The following is a 22,086-nucleotide window of genomic DNA, read 5'->3' on the forward strand; positions in this document are numbered from 1 at the left end:
TTCGAGGTTTTACCATGAAGTATGATAGTGGTTGATGGCAAAGAGAGGGCTAGTGGTTAATTCTTGTGTATAGTCTACCAGAGAAGGTAAGGCTCCTGTTAGCCACTTGATTGTTTTTCTTTTTGTTAGTCGGTCTGCATCTTATATTGTCATTTTTGAAAACATTTTATTCCAAAAAATGTTATCCTGTATTTTTATAAAATTTTATGCATAGAATTTTACTCTGTATTTGTATTTAAATTTTAAACCTACTATCAAGTCTTATTTTTAACTGAAAGTCTTATCTTTTAACAGTAATGATTGTTAATCTGGTTTTTATACTGTTCTATGTACTTGCTTTGATGAGTGAACCTCTAATAAAGCATTATTTGACTTGCATAGTGGTGTGTGAGAGACAATTATTACCTACCAAGCAGTGAGGGGTACACTGTGCATAAGATTGACCCAGTAGCTTATTTGTATGGGATACATGAACTCTAGAGGAAGGAGAATATTGGGTAAGTTCTAGGTAGAAGAAAGAGGCAACCTAAGTTGTGATGGTCGGTCCTGGAGGACACATTGATCTCATTAGAGAGTGAGTACTGTGGTAGTAGATGCCTGCAAATGGTGTATAATAATGCTGCCCCTAAAGCCACTGTGGATTACATTGAGGGATTTAGAGAGATGTTAGGAAATTACAAAGGTTTTTTTAAATGAAGGTACAGTAGCTATGTGTCACTGTGCAAGGAATATACTAATAACATACAAGGGAAAACCAAAAGATGTGCTGAATGATCTTTGTGAGAAAGAAACAATCAAACCAACTGAAGCATCTCTAAAGGTTGCCCGATGGACAATTCCCCTAAAGGCTCTGGAGGTTTACGATTATATATAGGTCTTTACAGCATCAGTAATGTCACTTGAGTAGATTGTCAATAAATTCCTAATCTAGAAGAAATGGTATCTGCACTAGCTGATGCAACACTGTTTTCAATCATGGGCTTAGTAAGAGCCTATCATCACATCTTTCTAGACAAGAATTGTACACATGATTCTGTTTGCAATCCTTGAAGGGATGTACAAGTGTAAGAGGATGCAATTTGGCTTGCCAGTGCCACATCGGTATTTCAAATGATTATAGAAGAAACTTTAGAATATGCAAGTTGGGCAGAAATCTCACAGGATGATATGTTAGTGTCTGCAAGAAAATAAAGGCAGTTTAAACAGGGTGTTGTATATGTTGGGAGAAAAGAGTAACTTTGCGGTGAAGGAAATGTAAGAATGGATAAAGTGAAGTTGAGTATTTGGGGCACAATATTCGAAGAGTGGTATTAAAACTGAGAGTAGGCATGCTAAAGCCATCAATTATCAGTCTAAGCCTTCATTGAAAGACTTGTTCAGATCTTTTCTGGGACACATTGAATTTTAGGCAAAATTGAAGAAAGTTTCTGAAAACAAATACAACATTTTAATGGGAGGAATACAAAATAAAGCATTTGATGCACACAGGATTTAATCCAAGCACCAGGCTTAAAATCTTCCATTGTCTGACAACAAATGTCATCTCAGTTGACACAAGTGTCTGTGGTTCAGGCTGTATGCTGCTATGACGTGACGGCTGGAACAGTGGGTCAAGTCCCGCGGGGCATCCTGAGGCCATTGGCCAAGTGGAGCATTTCAAGAGATTTATCACAGAGTCTATAAAGTTAGCTTTGAAAGAAAGGATTTGTTAGAAAACCAACTTAACTTTTGTACAGAAAACCACCCACTGGTGCTATGCAGCATTTGCCTTTTGAAATATTGTGGAGTACAAAACCTGGTTTGAGGTTTTTACCAGATTATGAGGCACAAGGTATAGGTGTATAAGGCTAAAATGCATATACTGGACGACAGGCCGACCAACTAACAATGCAATCAAATGAAGGTCAAAGGTTGTAAATCAAGTTACTAGGAAAAGCCAAGAAATGAGAGCTGATCGAGTTCTTTTAAAATGACTGAAGTGTTTAAAAGGGTGGTGAGAGTGGAAGGCGATGCTTTAAGAAATTTGAAGAGGATTTCAACATGAAGTTGTCATACATATAAGACATGATGAGAGGGAGGTACCTAAGCAAGCTGAGAGCAATATTTTTGTACGTAAGTCTCTGCTCCTCCGATTGTGAGAAGAATAAGGATGAGGTTTATGGAAGTGGAAATGGGAAGCTAAATGAAGAACTCATAGTTGCTGCAGGATCTTTGTAGGATCTTTTATTGGGATATCTGGGACAAATAAACATTAACTTTTAAGTTAGTTATGTACCTTGTTGTTTCCTAATAGGTGGAAGATGAATGCCGTTGCTTCTTCAACGTGTGTGTGTGTGTCCGCATTTTCAATGGTCATGGTGTGAGAATATAAAACGGCTAGCATGGACATGGAATGAATGCTGGAATGTGGAGTGTAGAGGGGGATTTGTAGAGTGTCAATTATGACTTAACCGTTCTGCATGCAGTCCCCAGTAATGCTTCTATTTCAGTAAAGTTCTAAAATTCACTTGCAATCTACAGACCTATTCTTTTAACAGGAAGGCCAATGGCTGGAGGCAGCAGCCTCCACAGATATGAAATGTTCCCTCAGAGTCTTCCTTATCTTCTGTTAGAGCTACCATAGTGACTTCCTTTATAGGTACAACCCAACATAGAGTTTCCTGGACCTTTCTTTACTCCAAACTAGAATCTCCAGCCTAATCATAGGCTTGTTCTCAACTGCATGAAGAATGTAGGGTTGGGGTACAGCTCCATGCCCTAAAGCAAAAAGAGAGGGCGATCAAACACACACACTCCCTGGTAGCTATGGCACAGAGCATACAGGCTTACTTAAATATGTATGCAGTATGAAAACATTAATAAAGTCAGAATTGCCAACCAATAAAAATCCCTAACAAAATTAGAAATGTAGAGTACAATTTTAAAAGCCAAATGACAAAAATCCAATAAGGTGTACTAGAGATATGATTTTTAAAAGTTTTAAGTAGCAATAGAGCAAAAATGGACAAAGATATTCAATTGTCGCAGTAGACTGAGACCTAGGCACGAGCTGAGGTCGGCCGCGATGGAGTAAAGTTCCAAAGCAACACAGGAACTCAAGAGAGGCACTTAACGACTCGCAGAGGTCAATCAATCACAATTCTTTATTCAGAAGAAATACATTCTTACAGTAATAGTGCACATTGACCCAATTCATTGACATAGACAATTACAAATATAATAAAATCAGCAATACATAGCGCTTAATTAAACAATTCAACCAACACGTCATCAGCCTATAATAAATACAAAACTGTATATAAGGTATCATTTCTACTCAATAGAAGGTCAGCAGCGCATTATCCCACAAGTATTAAAATGTTTAGAAGAGCAACAGATTAACCAACAGCATGCAGTTGATTTTGCCAACTAGAACATCATAAGGTGCAGTGTGCAAAGCCAAATTATCGCAATCACAAGGGACTCATTCAGTCAGTCTCACTGGCAAAGCCAGGTTTCTGATCTCAAAACCAGTGTCCTAATCAGGACATCCTCCTAATATAGTCGACATCAGTCTGCCGGTTAGAAACACATCACTACCGACCTAAGGGGGTACCATCCTGGGTCTAAAACACTAGGTAGTAGAAAGCCTAGCATAGGATCTTATGATTTTGTGCAGGTGTTGACAAATGGCATTGGTTCCATCCTGAAATCTAAAGCTGCATATCAAGTTTAGGCCCATTTCACCCCTTCCCCACCCCACCCCACATTACCTTGAATGCGGACCGTTTACACCATGTTAATTCGCAACTGGAAGCATTGGGTTGCTGCATCATAATTCGCATAATTGAATAAAAGGCAAGGAAGGGCCCAATCTTTCGGCAGACATTCTCTCTATGTATGTGCTGCTCATGCAAGATTTCTTCCTTAAAGGGCTGGCAAGAGACAGAAAAAACAGATTCTCCCCCCGACCCACCCTTCAGTCCTGCAGCTCTAACTAACAGCAACAGTATAACAGTAGGCGTTGTAGGATGCTACTTTCTTTGAAGACGTCTTCTAGGGTTATGAGATTGATTGTGCCATTATCCACTGGTAGTCCCTTTCATTCCTGCCTGTAGTCTTCCAGCACCCCTATATTCAGTGCCAGGGTGTCAGCTGCTCCCCTTGCTTTGAAATTAAATGGAATTACATTTATAAAGCGCACTCAACCTGATGGTATCAAGGCGCTGTATATTTTAAACGAGCCAAGGGATATGTGAAACTGAAAAAAGACTCCAAGCCACCCTCACTGCCCACAAGTTCTTGCTTCTGGGCAACTGTTTGGACAAGATGTAAAATGTGCAAACATGGCTGCCTCTGTTCTTACACTTTTCTCTTCCTCCCATGCGGATGCGCAGCCACTCCCGCTATCAGGATGTCCATAATTAATATTCAAGTAAACCGAGGTATTGTGGATCTATGCCGCCAGCTTGCAGTTTTGTTTAGCCAACACATCGGAAGCGGGTTACCCAATGAAGGATGAAGGTAAGGAAGTAACGGGGCTGGGGGAGAGGTTTGATTAAGTTAAAACCATTTGCTTTGCTAACGGTATTGCATAGCAAAGGCGAGACCTGTTGCATTTTTACTGCTTGTTATTAACAGGCCAGAGAATCTTCTTCCTTCTCTCTGGGAAGAGTACACAGTCCATCAATAGGTGGGTCACTGAGAACATTCTACCCCGCTTACGAGAACTCGGACCAAGGTTTTCAGCTATTTTTGGTTTTAGCCCTGGCATCCGACATCCAGAGTTGATCCCAACCCTCAGCCGTAGAATTGGGTTTTGCAGAAATGAATCTAGTATTTTATGTAAGTATGGGAAAAGGTCCATGCTCGCCGGAGAAATTAGGAAGGGAGTAACTGAGCTCTTGTTCTTGAGATACTGAAGGTCTTCCCTCCAGAGGTCACCAGCAGGGTCAAGACCAAGTCCTCTTGCGAGTGATCAGGTGAGCACATCCAAGTAAGGGCCTCTTACAGCTTCATGTCATACTGTAGTCACACAGGCGGGTACTCAACTGACCTTTGGAGTCCACTTCATTGTCCTGTGTACAAGAGGGAGCAGGTCCAGTCCTTCAGGGTTCCTCTCAAGTAATAACCCGATCTTCCAAAAGGCTATAAAGTGTTCTGAAATGGGAGCCTGGAGATGCAACATTTATACATGGCATGAGCTAGAAGGTGGGAATGGGGTATATGTTCCCTGGGGTAACCATGACCACTTCTGCAGCAGTTACTACCTGTCGTGCTGCAAACAGACCCACAATGCCACATGACAGGGCATTTTCAAGATAGCAAAAGTCTTTGGCCACAGTAAGCTAGCAGCATGGTAATCCTAATGTCTTCCTTCATCTAACACTAAGAACGAGTTTGAGGCAGGCATTTTGTCCATAACAAACCCAGAGACAGAAGTCTGATAAGACAAAAGCAGGGTCCGCCAGCAACCAGACAGTGGCTACAAAACAACTGTCTTGTCAAACTGTTTCTTCCTTTCAAACATGCTCCAATTGTTACATGTGGCTCAATAGACCTGTCAATCAGGATTTGACACTGCTGTGTGATAAAGGCTACCCAGAGACCCCACCCTGCATAATCTGTAAAGTTCAGAGGAGGGGTGATCTCTGCTCATTCTCATGCTCATTCAGGTCAGCTCATTCCCCAAGGATGTATTTCACAATTTTTGAGCACATGCTGACAGCTGGCAGAGACTTATGCTAATTACTTTTCTGACGATTCAGGCAGGTAAAAGTTAACTTTGTAAAAGTTACTTTTCCCTAATAATAAAAAAAATCCAACTTCACCACTGAATTGGATTTGAACAACTATTTAAAATTGTGGTTTATTTATTTTTCTACCTGGTCCCTTTCCTGAGATACAGTATTCATTTGTTATACTTCCATCAATGGTTTCTCTACGGGTCAACTAGTCTTCCTAAAGTGAAAATAGCTTTTGGGACTAGTCACTGTCAGAACATGTTAACTTTCTACATGTCCTACTTATAAATGCCATGCACTCTACCTTGTGGGCTACAAGACATACATACATGTGACTTACTAATTTTTAAAAGGCATATTTTTTCCTGTCAAAGGGTTTATTTTGGCAGACCGCAGTGCAGATCTTGCACTGTTACATTCTGGATACAATGGTAGGTCAGTAGCTATGTTTCCACCTTGACAATAGTAGATGGCACCATAGGTGCCTCAGCCCACTAGTGGCATTTAAATCCCAGGCTCTAGGATTATTTTGTGCCATTTACTAGGGACTTATAGGCTGGGCAACTCAACTTATGCGATTCAGCAGCTGCTGCAATTTTAACATCATTATTAATTTGCCACATTTGCCACATAATGCACCATCTGCCGCATAATCTACAGGTTTCAACAAAGAAAAAGATTTTGTTTCTTCCTCAAATGGATCAAAAGTTACAAAACAAAATGGCAACTGGGTGCCTGCACACCAGAAGGCTTTTGCAAAGGCTGACTGGCTATCTTGCAGTTGCTAGCTGCTGTATTTGGGGGTTAAATTGGTGCCAATTACTGTGAACTATTTTCGCAAACACTGTTAACAGGTGTAAAAATGATAAAATTATGAGGTAATACTATAAAATATGTGCTGCATTCTGCTGCATAATTTCCTTTTTCTTGCTGCATAATTTTGTCAACCTTGCCGCATATTTTGGTCCTACTCTTCCACATAATTCTACTTGCACTGATATAGACAAGTTAAATAAGCAAATTGGAAGTATACCATTGCAACCATGTTCAAAAGTGGTGCACGGGCACAGCACTACTAGTTAAAGTGTTAAGCAAACAGAGTTGTAACACTAGCAAAAAACATAAGGTCCAGCAAAAGGCAAAAAATCCAGGGTGACCACACAGGGAAGGTGTTTAGCCTACAATTTTCATTCTTCAATTTTGTTGACCACACTCGGTTTAAGGAAAACATTTCCTCTTCAACTGAGAATGGTATCAAAGTAATTTCAGCTTGTAAGACATCAGTGAATAAATGAGCACCAAGAAACAGAAACCGAATACATCCTACAAGCATGCTTCTAGTTGTTGGCCACTGCCTGGAGATATATACGAGCCTTCTCTACGACTGATCACAATATCTTGAATCAGCTTGTGAGGTTAAAAAATACCTGCGACTCATTTTGATGTAGGTCTTGCCTTACCTATCTGCTTTTACTCACCACACCGGCTGTGATCAAACCAGCTGTGTTTTAGTTTACCCTCAAAGAACAACAAATATTTTGCAACTCCTGTGTATAACTAAGTCACCTATCGTTTGTTGTGCCTCCTTCTATATCTTCTCTACTATGTGCAGTTTCTGCAAAATGTAGCAGCCTCCCATCTTTGTTACATGGGCCATTTCTGCAACCTCTCAAAAGGTTATTTTCACCCCAGGGGATTGGCTTCAAGGTTCTCTGTATTACTTACAGAATATTGCTCAACCGTGGGCTTTATTTCTACACAGCACTGTCACCTGGACCGATATGTAAAAGTGGATGGTGGCTCCCTTGTCGTGATTCTAAATACAAGTTGGCTCCTTTTCCATTTCTGCGGCACTCCTCGCCTTGTGCCTTTCAAGTGACTCTAGATAACTATTCCTGAACATGTAAAATAATGGCTTGGCCGTTCCCTAATTTTGAGCTTTTATCCTCAACCCTTTTAAGGTTTTTGGCTTCTCAATGAGGCTCGTCCAAGGTCCTAGTTAGAGGCCATGCTATGGTGCTCCAGTAAAAAGAAGAAACACAACTTAAATGATATAACAACTTAATACAACATTCCCTAACTGAGGTTCATTCAAGAACCCTATTCTAAGCGGTCTAAACCGCCCTAAGAAAAAACAAAAACGTTTTTTGTAAAACCCTCAGCCACAAGGGTTACCCCTTGCTGGCATGCTTAATCTTTGGGTCCTTCTTGTTCTGCTGTGGAATGGGGCGTGCTGTGACCTACGAGTTACGCAGGAGCACTTTGAGCGACTATACAATGACAAAAAAGATAATCCCGGAGGGAGGAGTGGGAGCCTGATTTGAGCTGGAGTGAATTCTGTTTAAAAAATACCTAGCTAGTAGGTTTTGTTTTTGTTTTGACCCCTAGTCGGTTAAAAGCAGGTGGGCTGTTTAGTAAAAGGAGGCAATGCTCCTAATTCCTAAATGGTTAACATGTTTCTAGCCATAGACCTATTGGTTATTCTTCTGGGCCTAGAGAAATCACTGCTATTATAATGTCAACTCCCTGGTTCCACTCTTTTTGTCACACAGTGGACATATATTTTATTGCATGCTAATAAGAGGTGTGTATACTTGTACCACGCGAGAGTATAGAAGTATATTTCTGTGGTCAATAAGAACAGAATTCTGTGGTCAAGAAGAACAGTTACTCAAAACTGCCTGTATTTCACCTAAATGGAATACTTTTTTAGGAGAAGAAGGCAAATGGATGTTCTTCTCCATCATGACATAGATAAAACAAGGCTGCTCCCACAGGTGTTTCAGAGGCATACGTCTCAAGAATTAAGGGCTGTTGTAATATGGGAGCTTGAAAAAAACAATATTTTTCAGCCTTTCAAAAGCTAGGTGGAACTACAACTTCATTGAAAGCTCTTGTTTTCTTAAGCAAATCAGTGATCGGAAAGACAAGCTTGAAGAAATACTTGATTATTTTCATGCAGCAATTTGCTAGACCTAAAAAGCTCTGTGATTCTTTTATGGAAGTGAGAGTGGGCCAATCTAGAATGATTTGAACCTACTGGGTGTCCATGGCAGTTCCTTCAGAGGAAAGATTATAGCCTGAATAGTCTACAGAATATTTTTCAAACAGATGCTTTTAAAGGTTTGGCAAGCAATTTGTTTTCTCTCAGATGATGCAGGACTTCCTCGACATGAGACAGATGGCCTGCTGGGTATTTAGAAAAAACAAGGATGTTATCTAAGTAGACAACCATTGTCTGGAGGACAATGCAGAAAACATAGTATTCATAAAGTGCCGGGAAATGGCTGGGGCATTACGGAGGATGAACTGCATCACTTAACACTCAAAGTGCATAAATGGTATTCTGAAACCTATTTTCTATTCATAACTTCACTAAATCCAGATCGGGTGATAGGCTCCTCTCAGATCCAATTTGGTAAACATTTTACCCCTTGATCCGCCTCTAGAACAGGGGTCTCCAACGAGTAGCTCGGGAGCTACTGGTAGCGCACCAGTACCTTCAAAGTAGCTCTCAGAGGAGAAGTCAAGCCCAGTACGAAATGTAAAAATCATGTGCCTATTAAAGAAGGCAGCACTGCTCATCTCAAGACCCTTAGAGTGACAGCCAGCCAAACCTAGGGCAGTGACTCATAATAACTTTCAAACACACACTGTATTGGCCTATAGGGCCTGCCACTTGACAGTCTGTATCCAATTTCAATATAACCAAGTCACAAGGAGATTGACCATGTTGTAGTCCCTGCTTTATCAGTCACAACGTGTGTGAACAGTGGACCATAATAGAAGTATGGCAGTAGTAGCCTGAGCAGTAATCAGTGCTGACCCAACAAAGTGTGGGACTGCAGGAGTCACAGTGAAAATGTGTCAGTTGGGTGCATGATCTGCTCAAGACCTAAGGAGAAGAGGGCATGATCCAGACCATAGCAAATTAAGAGACTCCTCAGCATTTATGTGCAACTATAATAAACACTATTGCTTCCTGAAAGCTATGCCTCGTGTCAAGGACCACCAAATGTGTATGCTAGTCCCCATCATAAGGGATGTTATCTCTGACATAGTTGGGTCTTTTCCTGGCGTAATAGTGCCAATGGCATAATAACGGGCATCCTTTACTATGTTGGGTATTTTTGGTCTAGTAGCAGCCCTCAGTTTCATACTAGGAGCATGACTGGCCTACATTTGTCTATTCCTGACATAATAATGTCCATGACTGATATATGGTCTCTGGGTTTTCTTCTGGAAAATTGAGTTTGTTTGCCTGAAGTGGAAAGTTGTATTTGAAACAAAAATGTGCATTTTCAGAAACTGATGAATGTTAATTTAAGCTGAGCTGCGGAGACCTGCTGCTGTACTTATGTTCTGCAGCAGGGTATGTCAAGATTTGATTGTTATTTCATAGGTCAGGTGGAGGCATTTTATATGGATGAATGTTTTCCCGGCAATTCTGCTGGTAACCGCACCTGGAATTCTTGGGGTGTAACTACTGATAATTCTGCTTAAGGTGGTCATAGTGTACTGTAGTCACTATTTTACAGTTATAACATTTGCTAGTAGCTCAGGAAGACTTTCCTTCAGCAGAAGTAGCTCTCACTACAGAAAAGGTTGGAGACCCCTGCTCTAGAATATCAGAAATGAAGGGTAAGAGATAACAGTCCTTGACAGTCGCAAGATTTACAAGGCCTAAATTCAGAAGTGCCCTTTTTCGGTACCAGGTCGAAGCAGGGGACTTAGATGGAGTAATAAGACCATTTTCTAAGTTATTGGCAAGGTACTTCCACTTTCTAAGTTAATGTTGTACTAACCGCATTGTGTGCCCTCCTTTATAGCCCGCTATGTACCTGTTTATTGCATTACTCTCCTTAAACCAGTTGTCTTGTAATTATGCGATTATTCCTGTTTTGTATTCTTACTTGATGTCGATATTGCATTTGTCCTTCCATCCTTTTGTAAAGCGCTCGGATATCCTTCGGGATCTTGTTCGCGCTAAATAAAACTTTATAAATAAAATAAAATAAAGGAGACAAGGAGAAGGTCAGCTCAGGAGGAAATATAGACTCAGAAAGGATTTCAATGGTGTGATCAAAGGGAAGGTGAAGCAGTAATTTCTTGGTAGAGGACTCTTGGAACACATCAAGGTATTCTTGATAGATGTCAGGGATTTCAGACAGTTGTGTCATTGTCTTAGAGAAACTGTTAAGGAGAACTTCAGAACTTCCAGTAGAAGAAAGGTAATCAATCGGCTGTGCAATGAGAGAGACAAAACTGAGCCCAGCAACAAGGTTTTTGAACACCAGTTTATATAAGGATTGTGTCTAACTAGCCAGTTGATACCTAATATTACAGAATAATAGGGGGAGGAAATTAAATCCAAGTTACAGTTTTTTTTATGACAGGAAGAAATACGGAAAGGTAAGGATTGAGTTTATTCAATAACTCAGTCAAAAGCCAATAAAGTTACATCTACTGCTTCTACAGCAATTGGAAAGTCTTTCTTACAGACTAGAATCTGATGGTCTGGAGACCACTAAATATCCATTTAGATATTGGAGGCTCCACAGTGTACAAGAACTGTCACCAAAAGATTGTGAGGCTGGAATCGTAGTTCCCCTTCCAGGATGACAAAACTTGAAACATTTCAGAGGTGACGGCAGGCATGAATAATTATTATTCGTCTCTATCCCTGCACTAGGGGTGAGCTTCCTAGTTATTAGGATACGGAACAAGGCGTACAGGGCAATAACTCTGAAGAAACCCTTCCAGGCCATAATATTAGCACAGTCCTTAATTATTCCATCTTGGATTCTTTGCCTCAGTCAAAGGACCTTGAGTGTTACCCATTTGCATGAGCACATCTTCCCAATCGGAAGGCTTAGATGGAATCTTGAACACTGGTTGACATGAGGGTTTGACAATTATTGTTTACAATGTTAGATTCACCTTTCGTGAAGACAACTGTCAATCTGAATGGCCAGTTGAAGATCTTGCAGGAATGCTGGCCTAGCAACTCTGGCAAGTTTGTCCTTCAGTTTATTCTTTGAGCATTTTTGGAAATAGGGTTATGTCCCGGGGGTGCCGGGTTTACAGGGGTATCGACCACCTGAGGGGGTTCTGGAGGGTCAAACAGAAATACTGGGGCTTTCAAGAGAGGTTTTAAGGAAGGTTTTATTGGGATGAAAGTTCTTTTCATGGATGTCACTGTAAAGTCTATGGATAGGTCCCGTCGCGATGCCTTGTGGTCTTGGTAGTCCCGTTTCCGGAAGGGGTGTCTCCAGGCGTCTCGCGGTGGACCCGGAAAGAAAAGGAAAGCAACGAGTTATACTCTAAACTCGGGGAAAGTCAACAAGGGCCGGGAGTGAGGGAACGCACCCAGTGCACAGTGCTCTAATACAGGAGGTGGGTAGGAGTGCTTGTGCTCGGGGAAGGGTTCGTTGCGGGAGATGACTACGGGGGTGGCTGCCTCCGCCTCCCAACCCAACCCGGCCCGTACCTCTCTCAGCCACGCTCCTCCCGTGGGCGCGTGGCAGGGCGAAGCGTCCAACCGGTGGCCTCCTGGCTTGTCGTCTCCGTCTGCTTCTCGTCCTCGTTCTCGACCTGCGTCTTCCTCCGCTGCCTGGGAATCACCGTCCGTCTTCGTGTCGGTACTTCCTGCTTTTGACGTCATCAGGGGTGGAGTCCCGGGCTCGAGGTCCCATGCCTTAAAGGAACCGCACTCAATTTCCTCGGACCAGTCCTTCGTGAGGTCATCGGGATTCCCATGCCAAGTACCGATGTGTGGCTGTGGGGAAAAGGTGCAGGGTGTAAGGGGGTGGCGGACCACCAGTCTTCCGTAACAGGCTCGTGGGGGCCGGACCCGTGACAGGTTAAAAGAGCAGAGACTAGTCAGTCAACCACTCTAGCTAGACCCTTGAATTTGACAATGTAGGTATGTAGATCAAATGAACCTTGGCTGAATTCCAAAAGTCCCTCTTAGGCAGAGTACCTAATCTTAGCAATCAAATGTCTTTTGAATTCCTTGTGGAACGCAAGAAAATTGTCCAGAAATGGACTAGCATCCGAAACTAAAGGCACAGACCATGCCAAACCACTTCCCATAGTATTGCGGATAACCAAGCCTACCTTAGATCTTTTACTACCATAAATGTGAGGCTTAATTGTGAAATGGATCTGTCAAGTGTCCAAAAATGCCGTTAGTTTCTGAGGGTTCCTATTGAGTTTCAATTCTGCCAAACCAGCCAAAGGAGGAGCCTTTTTGCAGTACACCAAGGCATTTTCAGTGGTTAGACTTTGGACTTGAAAGTCATTGCCTCCTATCAGAAATTCTTGGAAATCATTTTTGTTGGCATCACAACCTGGCAAGAGCAGGTCTTCTTGGCGGCAAGTGGTATATCTTCTTTGTGCATAGGAATTGTTAGTCATCTCCTGAAATAACGCCAAATTTAAACTAGGAACGTAGTATTGCTTCAGAGTATAATCTTCAGCAGGAAGGGAAAATACTGGAGAGCAGCAAAAATCATCCAAGTGATCAGGCCAAGCAGCTAGGCGACGAGCAAAACTACAAGCAGAAACTGGAGAAGGTAAAAAATCCACAGAGTCCCGTAACAGTACAATAAAACAGATAAAATTACAAAACATTTGAACTCAAAACAGACAGACATTTCTAATTCCAGAAGTGGTTCCACCATCTTGAATTGGGTTATTATACATGAAAATACCTTAAAAAATCAAGATAAAATGTATTGGTAACAAGGGAATAAATAGTAAAACACATTATGGGTAAATTCTTCCAAATCAATTCTTTAACTGCACTTTAATGCGCGATGTTTGTAGTAGTTCTCCTGCATGCGGAAAACGCAGAAGCCTACAAGAAGAGTGACACCCCAAAATTCCTGAGTAGCCCAAATGGGAGCTGGAAGAAGAATACTAGATGCTGGCCAGGAACTTCACCCCATGGCGAACAAAGTGGTACAAAAGGGGGTGGTGATGGACGGAGCATCTGAACCAATCAAACACTCACACCCAGTCAACAGATCTGGGTTGAATCCATCACCATTCTTTAGCCCACTCTGCCACCCCAGTTCAGATATGGCCATATGCAAATCAGTCTGACCCTGTGCCTTATGGGAACAGTCCAGCCCGTACTGCCAAGCCATGCCATCCCTGGACCGAAAACAAGCTTCCGAGGACCGGTTTCTGGCATTTCAGCCGTCTTCAGCCTGGCTTGCTTGAATCCAGTGGCAAAGTGAGCAAGGGACTCACGTCTGAGCATACCCTGCCAACTTATGGCGAACAAAGTGGTACACAAGGGGGTGGCGATGGACGGAGCATCTGAACCAATCAAACACTCACACCCAGTTAACAGATCTGGGTTGAATCCATCACCGTTCTTTAGCCCATTCTGCCACCCCAGTTCAGATATGGCCATATGCAAATCAGTCTGACCCTGTGCCTCATGGGAACAGTCCAGCCCGAACTGCCGGGCTGAAGACGGCTGAAATGCCAGAAACCGGTCCTCGGAAGCTTGTTTCCGGTCCAGGGAAGGCATGGCTTGGCAGTTCGGGCTGGACTGTTCCCAGGAGGCACAGGGTCAGACTGATTTGCATATGGCCATGTCTGAACTGGGGTGGCAGAGTGGGCTAAAGAACGGTGATGGATTAAACCCAGATCTTTTGACTGCGTGCGAGTGTTTGATTGGTTCAGATGCTCCGTCCATCACCACCCCCTTTTGTACCACTTTGTTCGCCATAAGTTGGCAGGGTATGCTCAGACGTGAGTCCCTTGCTCACTTTGCCACTGGATTCATGCAAGCCGGGCTGAAGATGGCTGAAATGACAGAAACCGGTCCTCGGAAGCTTGTTTCCAGTCCAGGGAAGGCATGGCTTGGCAGTTCGGGCTGGACTGTTCCCATGAGGCACAGGGTCAGACTGATTTGCATATGGCCATGTCTGAACTGGGGTGGCAGAGTGGGCTAAAGAACGGTGATGGATTAAACCCAGATATTTTGACTGGGTGTGAGTATTTGATTGGTTCAGATGCTCCGTCCATCACCACCCCCTTTTGTACCACTTTGTTCGCCATAAGTTGGCAGGGTATGCTCAGACGTGAGCCCCTTGCTCACGTTGCCACTGTATTCAAGCAAGCCGGGCTGAAGACGGCTGAAATGCCAGAAACCGGTCCTCGGTAGCTTGTTTCCGGTCCAGGGAAGGAATGGCTTGGCAGTTTGGGCTGGACTGTTCCCATGAGGCACAGGATCAGACTGATCTGCATAGGGCCATGTCTGAACTGGGGTGGCAGAGTGGGCTAAAGAACGGTGATGGATTAAACCCAGATCTTTTGACTGGATGTGAGTGTTTGATTGGTTCAGATGCTCCGTCCATCACCACCCCCTTTTGTACCACTTTGTTCACCATAAGTTGGCAGGGTATGCTCAGACGTTAGTCCCTTGCTCACTTTGCCACTGGATTCAAGCAAGCCGGGCTGAAGACGGCTGAAATGCCAGAAACCGGTCCTCGGAAGCTTGTTTCCGGTCCAGGGAAGGCATGGCTTGGCAGTTCGGGCTGGACTGTTCCCAGGAGGCACAGGGTCAGACTCAGCATATGGCCATGTCTGAACTGGGGGGGCAGAGTGGGCTAAAGAACGGTGATGGATTAAACCCAGATCTTTTGACTGGGTCTGAGTGTTTGATTGGTTCAGATCCTCCGTCCATCACCACCCCCTTTTGTACCACTTTGTTCGCCATAAGTTGGCAGGGTATGCTCGGACGTGAGTCCCTTGCTCACTTTGCCACTGGATTCATGCACGCCGGGCTGAAGACGGCTGAAATGCCAGAAACCGGTCCTCGGAAGCTTGTTTCCGGTCCAGGGAAGGCATGGCTTGGCAGTTCGGGCTGGACTGTTCCCAGGAGGCACAGGGTCAGACTGATTTGCATATGGCCATGTCTGAACTGGGGTGGCAGAGTGGGCTAAAGAACGGTGATGGATTAAACCCAGATCTTTTGACTGCGTGCGAGTGTTTGATTGGTTCAGATGCTCCGTCCATCACCACCCCCTTTTGTACCACTTTGTTCGCCATAAGTTGGCAGGGTATGCTCAGACGTGAGTCCCTTGCTCACTTTGCCACTGGATTCATGCAAGCCGGGCTGAAGACGGCTGAAATGACAGAAACCGGTCCTCGGAAGCTTGTTTCCGGTCCAGGGAAGGCATGGCTTGGCAGTTCGGGCTGGACTGTTCCCATGAGGCACAGGGTCAGACTGATTTGCATATGGCCATGTCTGAACTGGGGTGGCAGAGTGGGCTAAAGAACGGTGATGGATTAAACCCAGATCTTTTGACTGGGTGTGAGTGTTTGATTGGTTCAGATGCTCCGTCCATCACCACCCCCTTTTGTACCACTTTGTTCGCCATAAGTTGGCAGGGTATGCTCAGACGTGAGCCCCTTGCTCACTTTGCCACTGTATTCAAGCAAGCCGGGCTGAAGACGGCTGAAATGCCGGAAACCGGTCCTCGGTAGCTTGTTTCCGGTCCAGGGAAGGAATGGCTTGGCAGTTTGGGCTGGACTGTTCCCATGAGGCACAGGATCAGACTGATCTGCATAGGGCCATGTCTGAACTGGGGTGGCAGAGTGGGCTAAAGAACGGTGATGGATTAAACCCAGATCTTTTGACTGGATGTGAGTGTTTGATTGGTTCAGATGCTCCGTCCATCACCACCCCCTTTTGTACCACTTTGTTCGCCCTAAGTGTGGCAGGGTATGCTCAGACGTGGGTCCCTTGCTCACTTTGCCACTGGATTCAAGCAAGCCGGGCTGAAGACGGCTGAAATGCCAGAAACCAAGGGAACAGGTAATCTGTTGCACCTCTAACCTATGGAATGATGCTGTAGCACTAATGTACACCCCCAGAATCTCTCCGTCCACTTCCCTACTGTGGGCGTACCCTTTGCAAGACCCCAGCCCTGATCCTCATATTGTTAATGCTTAGGGGGCCCTGTGAGGTGCCTTCTGTGGAGAAGACAACCCACTTTTTGATTGAAAGACTTACCTTTCAGAGCCTTAATTCTTTCTTTCAATGATTATATTCTAGGTTAACACCCATTAACTCCGTGTACCCAATGTACAAGGTCTCCTGTTCGGAAAGCCAACCAGGGCAGGGCTGGAAATTAAAATCAACTCTGCAAAAACAATCAAACAAGCCCACAGCCTACTGGGGAAATACCAGAGAGACAGAATGGCCAGTCCGACCCTGATCGGCAACAGATACTCCTTTCCGAAGCATGCACTCGCTCTTGAGAAAAACACCCCAATTCCAAGTAGCCTCGTTTTATGGAGATCAGAGTTGCATTTAGTTTACACATATGGATACTTTGCTGCTGGTTGTACAGCTGCACAACGATCCCTCATCACAATATTAATCTCAACTAGTAAAGCTGGCAGTGGCCACACAACACACTGCATCGAAACACATACAAATAAAAGGAAAACCTTGTGAAAAACAAACCTGCCAGTTGCTACAAAATAAAAGGACATTTCACCGTAAAAGTTGCGAAACATATGTAGCAGTGGTCCGGCTGGCTGGCGATTGTTGGTGGGAAAAGAGGGCGCGCCAAACAGGACTAAAATCAAAAGTACCTGACAGTTCACGAGGACGAGGAACACCAGTTAAGAAGTAAGAAATAAGAATCATACAGTAAGGAGTCGATCTATACAATCAAATAAGTGTGAATAACTGCAAAAAATACAAGCATAGTAGCAGTGAAAATGGTTGTAAAAATACTGGTACTACAGCAGTAATAAATAAAAGTAGTGCAAATCGGTTCCTGCTGACTTCCACCTGCGTCCCGGAATGCTCTCCGACTAAACAATACACATCTCCCGTAAATTATTTACTCTATTAAGGAGTTTAAATAGTCATAAAAATACCCAAGTCCGTCACAGTTACCAATTCGAACTCTGAATATTTGTTTTCTGACGAGAGCTGTGCAGTTTACAAGTCTGGAGATTACGCAACGCACGATCTGGGAAAACATACTGCTCGGCCCACGCAAAAGCTTCAAGTGTCTACAGCAATCTCTTACAAGAATCAAAAGAGAATTACTCAATTGTTTACTGACTACAACGACCCATGTCGGTCATAATAACCGCAAGGCCCAAACGCAGAGACAAGGTCAATATTTTGGGACCGGGTGGGGATACCTTACCTCACTCAGTCTGCACCGCGCGGCACCTGACGCATTCCGCACCCCCTGCGAGATCACTCCGCACCAGCTCCTTCCACAGTCTAACCCAGAGCCAGTGTTTCAGGAGGCAAAGGTCAACCGGCACGTGACATAAGCAGGAAACATTCCAGTCAAAGTCAAGTGGTGTAAGATAGTTAGATCGCCTGGTGAGCCTGCGTCACAGCGAAATAGGTGCGTGCTGTAGGGCTGCCACCTTGCCCAGGAATAAATACGGCCATTTGCTCACATTTTAAGATTCTGCAACGACCATGAACCAGATACTTAAATAGAACTATCGATAACACCGTTTGTATTCATTTTTAAAATCGCTTTACTGTCTTTATTTATTTTAATTATCAGTAAGGGACCATTGTGGTAGCCGTAGAGCACATATTAAAACTGCTTTATTTTTATATTCACTGTTTAAAGTTTGTAATGATAAGATGTAAAAAAAAGTACCAGATTTAGGTGATTTTCCTAATACTTGTATCATCCAGAACATTAAATACGGGTGGCCATGCCTGTAAAAATAGCAGTCAGTAAGCTTCAAACTAGATAACTCTGCGCATCACCACAGAAATGGCCAAAAATATTCAGCCAAAGGTGTGGCCAGTCCATGATACAGTTCTGGCAAGGCACAGGTCAAGGCAGTGCCCGATTTAGAGTTCGGCGGACAGGTTGCTCAGTCACATTTGTGATAAGAAGGATGAATATCCGTCACGTTTTTCCTTGTAACAAGGGAACTAACATTTCAAAATCAGCTGGAAAAGGCACACAATAGGATACGAATTCCACTTAGCACAATACCACTTAGCGTAAGCGCTATCTAAACGTTGCAATACAATCCCAAAAAATATTTTATATTGTGTCTCAATAGCAAGCAAAAGCGAGGGACTGTTTCTGTAGCATCTTGTGCTATTTGTCAATGACTGACCAGTTTATAAAGAAAATTGAGACGTTGGCAAGAGGGTCAATGCCCCTGGAAGTCTGGGAGAGGGTCAGCCATGTTAACACAATGGGTTTCCAGAGCTGCTGTCTTCTACCAAGTGTCTTCTTATCACCAACGGCCACTTCTATGGGTCCCCATTCCATTGAATGTTTTCACATCAAAGCAACCATTGCTTCCTTGTGTACCTTGTGTAATGTCACACTGTACTCTAATAGAATGCCGTATTTCTGGCTCATTTTGGACCCAGAAATCACAAACCATGGTAGTTTTGGTACCCTCTTCACTTTCTGTCAAAAATGTCTCCACACCTAGCCATCAGTGGTGGTAAATAGATTGCTGGAGTAATATATGGTTGAAGCAAGTAGAGATGCCACCCTTCTCACAATAACGCAGCAGACAATTCTTCATGAGTGAAGATTCTGTAATGGCCAACAGCATGCCCTTGAATATGTCTAGGAAATCGTCCTTTTCTGCACGGTCACCCCAGATTTTTACCTTTGCTGTACCATATTTATTTTATGCTGGCTTTAGAACTCTATGCAATTTACCCCGCTAACTAGTAGTAAAGTGCCTGTGCTCCCCCTTCAAACATAGTTCAGTTGGCCTAGTTCTAATTAGTATAGTTCACATGGCTGTAAGTCCCTAGTTTAAGATGTAAACTGTAATCTGGTACTTGAAAGTTTAATGAATGTAGCACTTATTGTGCCATTCACTAGTATATCAAAGCAAACATTGCTTCAGGCCTACTGTGCGTAGCCTGAATGCTGCAATGCTGCCTATTAAAATAACCATACTGGGCAGGTAAAAACCTCCTTTGAAATATTAAGAAGTCCCACTATGTAAGCCTTGTAGCCCACAAGGTAGAGTACATGGTATTTAAAAGTGGGACATTTAAAAATGCAATTTACAATGACACTATAGTGACAAAGCTCTAAACGTTATTTTTACTATGGCAAGCTTAGCTGTCCTTTGTAGAAAATCAGAGTATTTTCTACAAAGTTCAGCTACCTTCATGCCCGGCATGAAGGTAGGATTTCCCCAGGGCTCTATTCTTAGCCTAACTCTTTTTAACCTTTACATGTCCCCCTTGGCAGAGGCAAATAGCGCTCAGGTTATATCCTACGCGGATGACACACAACTGATGTTCACTTGTGAAAAAGGAACTGATTTCAACAGTGTTAATATCAGAGCAAGTCTCATAAAGGTGTTTCAGTGGCTCAAGGTGAATCAACTGAAATGCAATTCGGATAAATCAGAGATTGCCTTCTTTGGCCAACCTGCAGTTAGTAATTGGAACGCATGGTGCCAGAAGAGTATTCTCCGCCTCACGTAAAGAAGTCATCTGTGAGGAACCTGGGTGTTTATCTGGATAACGCCCTTTCCATGAGGTCACAGGACCAAACTCGGTCGGCACCTGCTTTGGTATTTTGCGTATGTTAAAATAATTTCCTCCAATTCTGACAATAGAGACTAGGAAAATAGTGGTCCAGGCCTTGGTGACGTCAAGACTGGACTATACAAATATCTTGTGTCTGGGCCTTCCCAGATGCCTTATACAGCCCCTGCAAGTAGTGGAAAACGCCATGCCATGGTGATCCTCAGACCAAACCAAGGTCTCATATGTCCCCCCTTCTTAAGTCCGTCCATTGGCTTCGACTGAAAGAAAGGATCAAATAAAAAGCCCTTGTTGTCTTTTTTAAGGCCCTTCATGGAAAAGGAGCAAGTTACCTTAGCAAACGAGTTAACCACTATACTCCAGCACGATCTCTAAGATCTTCTTCCTCTTACCTTGCCCGTACTCCCAAAGTACGTTTGCCCCGGATGGGCGGCAGGCCTTTTGGTTTTCTGGGTGCACAGGCTTGGAACAGACTCCCTGCTTCTCTGCGAGCCATTTCAGAACTCTCAACTTTCAAGAAACACCTGAAAACATGGCTTGTTAAAACTTAGCTGCGTATCTAGCTCCCTGCCACACGTTTCTGTCAGTGCCGGGACACTCTTTTTGAGTAGCTGTTGTGCTATAACAAATACGTTTCATTCATTCAGTACATATTAAAATACTAACACTATATCACAGGAATGGGACCAGCCCCAGAAAATAATAAAACCACTATTTTTACTAATAGGGCAATAATTGCTAATTGTCTAGTCTATCGATTTTAAGTGCTCTCTAGGGTGATGGTTACCCTACCATTCACCAATAATATAATGTTAATTGTAAAAAAATCAATTGTAAGAGGCACCTATTAAAATCCAGAATTCCATTTCAATGTAAAAACGTTTTCTTTTTATTCTACCACCATAAACATTTTGCACAATGCACAACTCCTATTTGAATTTATTATGCATTTATACAATATTACAGACCCCCCCAGGATATAGCGGCATGGATTAGCAAATTTAGTGGCACCAAAATGGAAATTTAGCTGCACAAATATGGAAATTTAGCGGCAATTTTGTGGAATTTTTGGGGCCATTTTTCCTACAACAAACACAGACATCTTAGTTTTTTGAGTTATTTAACAACATGAAGCTATGTATATTTGGTTTATTTACAATGTAGACACTTTGTTTGGCTTCAAGGCTCCATATAGGACATAAACATGTTAATTAATAAATGCCCCAAAAGCAATGCCCCCCAGGGCCCACTACACACTGGGCACGCAGGGGGCCCACCAAGAAACACTTGTAAAAAACGCATTTGGAACCAGTCAAGCACATTGCAGTCCCTGGTTTTATCTCCCTGACCCCCCCTCCCCCATGCAATTTCCGATTATCTGGCTGTGTTACCTGCACAACGAAACACAGCATTTCCCGTGTGTTTGCTCATTTATTGTATTTATTTTTTATTTCAGACACTCATGATATGTAGTTTCGTTTTTATTTTAAACACTCGTGTAGCACCGCATGCCTGCAGATTACAGCTTTAAACGCTTTCATTGTTTATTAATGAGCTGTTTAGACAGACAAAAGCAGCCTCCTGAAGACCCAAAAAGCTCAGTATTTTGACGGGATTTGCAAAGAAAGCGTCCGGCTGTGCTCAGAGTACCCGTCTTGGTGAAGTTAAGTCTTTGCTGGAAGGAGGATACTGTGGGTGATAAGATATATTTTCACAACATGGATTTCACGCTTTCAAATGCTGTGCACAGATAAGTAAGTGACATCATACGCGCCATATGTACTTCCCACAATTTCAATTGCAATG

General features: G+C 43.2%; 1 protein-coding gene across 5 annotated transcripts in view; it reads right to left on the bottom strand.

Annotated features, from left to right (window-relative positions):
* Window positions 1-22,086, bottom strand: part of NR1I3 (nuclear receptor subfamily 1 group I member 3) — a 908,808-nt gene that overhangs the window by 678,701 nt on the left and 208,021 nt on the right. The window contains exon 1 of one of the 5 annotated variants that reach the window (XM_078671478.1): window positions 17,918-18,013. The exons of 3 other annotated variants lie outside the window; for them this stretch is intronic. The gene's annotated coding sequence lies outside the window, so the exon portion shown is untranslated. Of the gene's footprint in view, window positions 1-17,833; window positions 18,014-22,086 lie in introns of those variants that run through there. One more of the 5 variants, XM_078671480.1, reaches the window with a different exon arrangement.

Source organism: Lissotriton helveticus, chromosome 12 (genome assembly GCF_964261635.1).
Source record: "Lissotriton helveticus chromosome 12, aLisHel1.1, whole genome shotgun sequence".
NCBI lineage: Eukaryota > Metazoa > Chordata > Amphibia > Caudata > Salamandridae > Lissotriton > Lissotriton helveticus.